A 6,177-nucleotide genomic window follows, 5' to 3' on the forward strand; every position below is an offset into this window, starting at 1 on the left:
AGTTTGATGAACCTTCTGATGTCCCCAGGGTGTAGCATAGACAGTGGGTGTATGACATCTCTAGCGTAATGACTAGGGCTCGATTATCAGGAACTGACGACCTGAGATTTACTCCACCATGTGTTTGATGCCTGTATACCTACATGTACCTCCATCCATATCTGTAGAACCCTAGGGGACCGTTAATATAGCGGATCTATATTTGACGAACCTTCTAAATTTACTCAATAGATAAAAGAGAAAAAAAACCATTCACTTGGAATTAGTTTAATAGTAAATTATCCTAAAATTTTTAATAGTAAAATTAACTTCTTTTGCCTTACAGTAGAAATAATTTATTTGCACTCTCTGCTAGGGCTGTAAATGAACCAAGTGTTCGTGAACAAATTTGGTGTTCGGCTTGATAAGAGCTTATTTATGTTCATACAATATACATAAGATTAATTAAACAAACAAGCTTGAACAGCTCGTTAAGCTAAATAAACAATCTTGAACACATATGTATTCAGCTTGTTAACGTTCGTGAATAATATTCGTGAACAACGTTCGTGAATATTGTTCACGAACCATATTCATTAATAAAATTCTTTTCAATATGATAAATAAATAATAAAATAAAATAAAATAAATAAATAAATTTAAATTATCAAACTCAATAATCAATCAAATAATTAAAAGTTTCAAACAATCAAATAAGCTTGAATTGAGAGTTTGATAACATCTACATGAACCAAGCTCAGGCCAAGCTTCAAACAAGCTCAAGGTAAGCTTGAATTGAGAGCTTGATAACATCTAAACGAACTAAGCTTAGGCTAAGCTTCAAATAAGCTCAAGCTCATAAAAAATAAACTAAGTCAATCTTGAACACTCATTTCAAAAGCTTAGATCATTTTAAGCTCGGCTCGACTTGATTTGATTACCTTATCAAATAAACTTGAACACCCCAGGCTCGGCTCGACTTGTTTACAACCCTACTCTTTGCATATAAACTTTTTTTTACTTCAACTCTTTGCTACACACAGATTTACCTAATTGATTTTATTTTTTTTAGATATAAAAAGTCTAAAATGAGATATAATCCCTCCTAAACACAACACATTTAAATTAAAATCTAGTATATTTTCTATCAAATTAAATACGACTCTTTTTTTGCCTGACAAATCAATTGATATACTAGATTATAGTAAAATAATACTGAATTTAGAAATAATTATACCTCATTTTGAACTTTTTATATCAATAAAAAATAATAAAGGATTTTGTTCTATAAAAATAATGATATAATTTCTTATAAATTTAACATTATTTAATTAGAATCTAGTATATCAATCGATTGATCAAATTAAAAAAAAATAGTTTTACTTAATTTAATAAAAAAATATTAAATTTTATTTAATTTAATAAAAAATATATTAGATTTTAATTTAAATGTGCTAAATTTAAAAGAATTATACTTTCATTTTAGATTTTTTTATTTAAAAAATAAAGATAATTAGATAAATTAATGTATATTAAAGAGTTAAAGTAAACAAAAATTTATAGATAAGTATAAAAATAAATTTTTTCTCACTCATAAACCGATGAGAAAATTAAATTTACATGAAGGCAGTTTACCTTTAATTTAATAGGTGAGGATTTAAATACCTGTATTATATCATGTTTTCTTTACCCTTCCGAGGCAACTCATTTTCCATAGGTTCACTAAACATCAAGCACCCTACAACTGTCACCGCGGCGTGTCCGTGTCTGCCTCACCTCCAGCTATGGAGCTCGTCAAACCCCAAACACCTCCAATTTTTCCCCGTCTTTCATCTGCACACGAAGTGTACTTTCACTGTTGATGCACGAGAGGGAGCATTCTGGACCCTTTTCAGCTCCACTCATGCCCATCTTCCACGGCTTTAAACAATTGCTCAGGTACTGCAACAGGACGCAGAGTCTAAACTCTAGAGACAATGACAGGCACCCTCTCTCTCACATGGACTGTACTTCCACTGTTGATGCACGAGAGGAGAGGAGCATCCTGAATCTTTGCATCTGTGTTTGTGTCCATTTTCTATGCCTTTTAAGGACTGTGCCATTCTCTCTCTCTCTCACACACACAGTTCAAGGTGTGTGGTAGATCAAGTGCCCAAAGGAGTGAATTGAAAGGCTTGGAACTAGTGCAGCTAGCTGCATGAGCAAACATGTTTTGTTTACTTCAAGTTCCAAGCAAACCTAAATTCATGGACTGCTGCCTCCTCTTATCAGAAAGTATTCAAGGTCCTAAATTGTTTAGTTTAAGGTTTCAGGGTTTTAGAATTTTAGGGTTTTCGAAATAGAATTGTAGGGAAATTTACATGTAGAATTTGTAAAATTTGGAAGAGGGTGAGAAAGGAGCTCCCTTCAGTCCAAATGTGGAATGGAAGGGAAGGAATAGACTCCCGCATCATTCACTCATTCACATAGTAGCTTAAGTTTCTCGTTTCGCTACCGTGTTTGAATGAATGAGTCGGCAGCTAATTCAAACCCTAGCCATCCATGAGTGGACTGAAGGAAGCTCTTTCGAACCCACTTTTTAATCTTTTTATTAAGAAATAATTATAAAAAAAATTAATAATTATTTGGAAAAAAAAACATATTATCAAAATAAAAACTTACAAGAACTTGCAAGTCCATAGAGCCATGCATGCAAATATAAATGGTTGGATAATTAAGATCATAATAGAGCTAAAAAAAATAAGAATAAAATGACACAATAAAAGCTATTGAAAAGGATACAAACTCCTTCCCAACAAGCATCGAGTTAACAAGTAAACAATTAAGGTTATATAAGAAACTGAAAAACATATGAATGAATGCAAATGAATAGTTTTGATCAAGTACATATGAACAGTGAGGTAAAGTTAATTAGATAAAGATAACATATATATTTATTCTATAGGGAAATTGGAGATCCACCAGGATCATAAATATTCAACACAAAAAGATTACTTTCATCATGTACTTGTTGATCAAAACCCTAGATTGTAGGAAAGAAAGGTGAGAGGAACAGTTTTTACCAAAAGGGTGAAGAACATACCTAAAGATCACAATATTTGCTGTGTAGATCTATATATCAGAAACAAACCTCTTGGCCAGAAGCATAGTTATTAGTACTTTGTTGGAGGTTTCTATTTGGTCTGCTGGAAGAAAACCCTAGGGTTTTGATCTAGAGGAAGAGTTCCTCACAGTGACAGTAACAGATCCTTCAGCCATTAATTCCATGCCCTAATCCTTACAGATCTTCCCCTCCAGCCAAAACTGCACAGATATATGTTATTATATAGCAAGAAACACTTGTAATTAGTTTCTAAATACTGAAGAGAAATCAAAGGGCAAAGCTAAAGGTTTCGTGAAGGAGGAGTAGAAGAAAGGATCAGATACATTTTTTTTGAGAGTAGGAAGGGAGATATAGGCCATGCTCATCTGAGAACTGGAGACAAAAGAGAGAGAGAGAGAATAAAATAGATAAAATGAAGAAGACATGTGAGGTGGATTCATGATTAGTTCTTTGAGTTTATCCTGGAGATTAGATGTATAGCAGTGTGTCCAAAGTCTACAATGAGGCAGGGGGTATACTGTGTGTGCTGCCATTCTTGACTGTCTGTTTCACATTATTATTATTTTTTTTAATCCAACATTTGAATTTTAAAGATAGACGGTCTTTGGTTCTAAAAATATTCAAAGTAAATTCAACTCGATAAAAATTTAATTTATATTCATTTAATATATATAATTAATTAAATAAATAGATTTGAATAATTTATTAAACTAAATGAATTCAAATTAATACATATATATACTTAACTGATATGTCGAACTGTTCATGAATAAATTTTATAAATTATATTCATCAATAAATTTTTATCATGATATATAAATAAAAAAATTTTAAGGTTGAATAAATAAGTTTCTATTATCGAACTCAATAACGAATCAAATAAATTTTAAATAATTAAATAAATTTAAATTTAAAGTTTGATAACATCTAAACAAATCAAACTCAAATATATAAAAAAAAATAAAATCAAACTTCAATAATTATTTTAAACTAAATTATTCTAAATTATTTAGACTCGATTGTTTGATTATCTTCAAACAAGTTTGAATACAATAAACCTTGGCTCGGTTTGCCTCTTTACAACCTTATGTTATTTATATTTGAGGACTTGGACATGTTTGTGTCTATCAATTTTTATAAATATGAAGATGCATAATAAGCGTAAGTAAAGTAAAGATAAATCAGTTAAGAGTGGATCGATTGAATTAACCTAGTCACGTACGTGAGCTAAGTCAGTTGATTAAATTAATTGAACTGAGGTGATTGGACTACTTGCCTTAATTGTCGGTTGAAATATCAAATTTGTCTAGCCAAGTAAGTCAAACATAAGAGAGCTAGGTAAGATGATTGGATTGGGTGAGCCTAGTGATTAGGTAGGGTAGGTTAGATAGTTGATTGGGGCAAGACTATACAATTGACCCAAGCGAAACGGTTGGACTAATCAAAATGATTAAATAGTGAACTAGTTAATTAATGATCATTATTTTGATAAAATCACCCCGGCTACGTTGCGATGGTAAAAGATCAGCAATATGAATCATGAAAAAAAATTCAAATGGAGTTCAAATTGCAACCACTCAAACAAACCTTGTAAATTAATATATTATTAGAACTTAAACATATCTAGCAAATCTTTTTTTTTGTCAATATCTTTTCTCAAATGGAGACAAGATCTAGAAAAAAGTTATTCCTTGTGGTAGGTAGATGATTAAGGTTCTTTCACTTATCTTTTTGTTGGTATCTTTATTTTCTGAATATTGTCCTTTTTTATGTTGAAGCCTAACAACAGATATGAAATAAACATTCTAATATATGCACATGATTAGTCAAATATATCCTCAACTCTAGGAGTTAAGACTCTAATAAGGTTAAGAGAGATTATATTTATATATTGTAAACTAAACTTGAGTGCAAGTTTTAATCGCAGAAACTGCCATTTACAATGTAAAATAAGACGGTATATAATAGATCATATTTTACGGGACCCAAATTAGTAGAAACTTTATGGACTACCCTTTTAAATTGAACTTGAACAAATTATTGTATTTTAACTTAAGAGGATATTGAAGGAAAAAAATAAAATTTTAGAACAATAAAATATATTAGAATTGATGAAAGTTAATTTCAAGATTATAATTCACAATTCTGATTAATTTCAGGCACTAATGTACAGAAATTAATAGAAAAGAAAAGTTTATTGAGACATATTTTTAGTACATTACATTGGACCGAATTGAGATAAATCTTGGGATATTATTATTTCTATTAATGCAGGGATGAAGAGGAGCCCCATTAAAGATAGGCCAGAGCATGGAAGATCGGCTGACGTGGAAGTCAAAGTCAAGGAAGAAGTCAAAGTCAGCCGAACAGGCGAGTTATGGCAGAGCGGATGGCATGTCAAAGCGGGCGAACAAGGCCAAACGGATAACTTAAGATTAAGAGATAAACAGGCAGTACATCCCCTGTCGTTGTCCCTGCAGAGCGAGATGCGTGTCCATCCGGATGAGAGACATTCCTCCAACTGTAAGGATCTAGTGCGCTAAACACGCCGAAAGCACAGGGAAAAATAAACTAGATCCTCTCCAAAAGATCCATGCGAAGGAGAAAACCCACATATACTAAGTTTGATGAGAGAGAGTTATACTTTATCGTGTGAACACGAACTTCCAACAGCTAGGATCTCAGCACGATCACGTGTACATGCCTCTTTCGGTATCCACATGAACAAACTTCTCGTCTGTCTCACGAACTCAAGAAGTGGAGAAGAAAATCACGTAAGGTTGTGCTAGCAACCAAGAAAGGAGGTTTCGGTGGAGGAAAGAAGAGGAGAAGAAGGAAAATGAACACACACACATTCAATGGACGAAAATCACCTTTCGTACTCTCATAGAATACCAAAAGTCACTACAACAAAAACTGCAAACGACAACGGATATTATCCGTTGTCGTAGAGTTAAAAAACCGTTGTAACTGAGGGCGTTGTAGAATGTATTGTCCTACGACAATGGTTTTGAATCCGTTGTCTTTGTAGACATTTGACAACGGTTTTTATCCGTTGTTGTTTATATGCTCAAAATTTGTTTACGAAGGATACG

At 32.2% G+C, this 6,177-nt stretch overlaps 1 long non-coding RNA gene across 1 annotated transcript; it reads right to left on the reverse strand.

Moving 5' to 3' along the window:
• Positions 1–2,889: 2,889 nt before the first annotated feature.
• Positions 2,890–3,546, reverse strand: LOC121987066. The gene is made up of 2 exons (XR_006113430.1): positions 3,406–3,546; positions 2,890–3,282 (listed from the first exon to the last, which is right to left on the reverse strand). It is a non-coding gene; the product is annotated as an uncharacterized LOC121987066 (long non-coding RNA).
• Positions 3,547–6,177: the final 2,631 nt, after the last annotated feature.

The sequence above is a fragment of the Zingiber officinale genome, chromosome 1B (genome assembly GCF_018446385.1).
Source record: "Zingiber officinale cultivar Zhangliang chromosome 1B, Zo_v1.1, whole genome shotgun sequence".
In the NCBI taxonomy this organism is placed as follows: domain Eukaryota; kingdom Viridiplantae; phylum Streptophyta; class Magnoliopsida; order Zingiberales; family Zingiberaceae; genus Zingiber; species Zingiber officinale.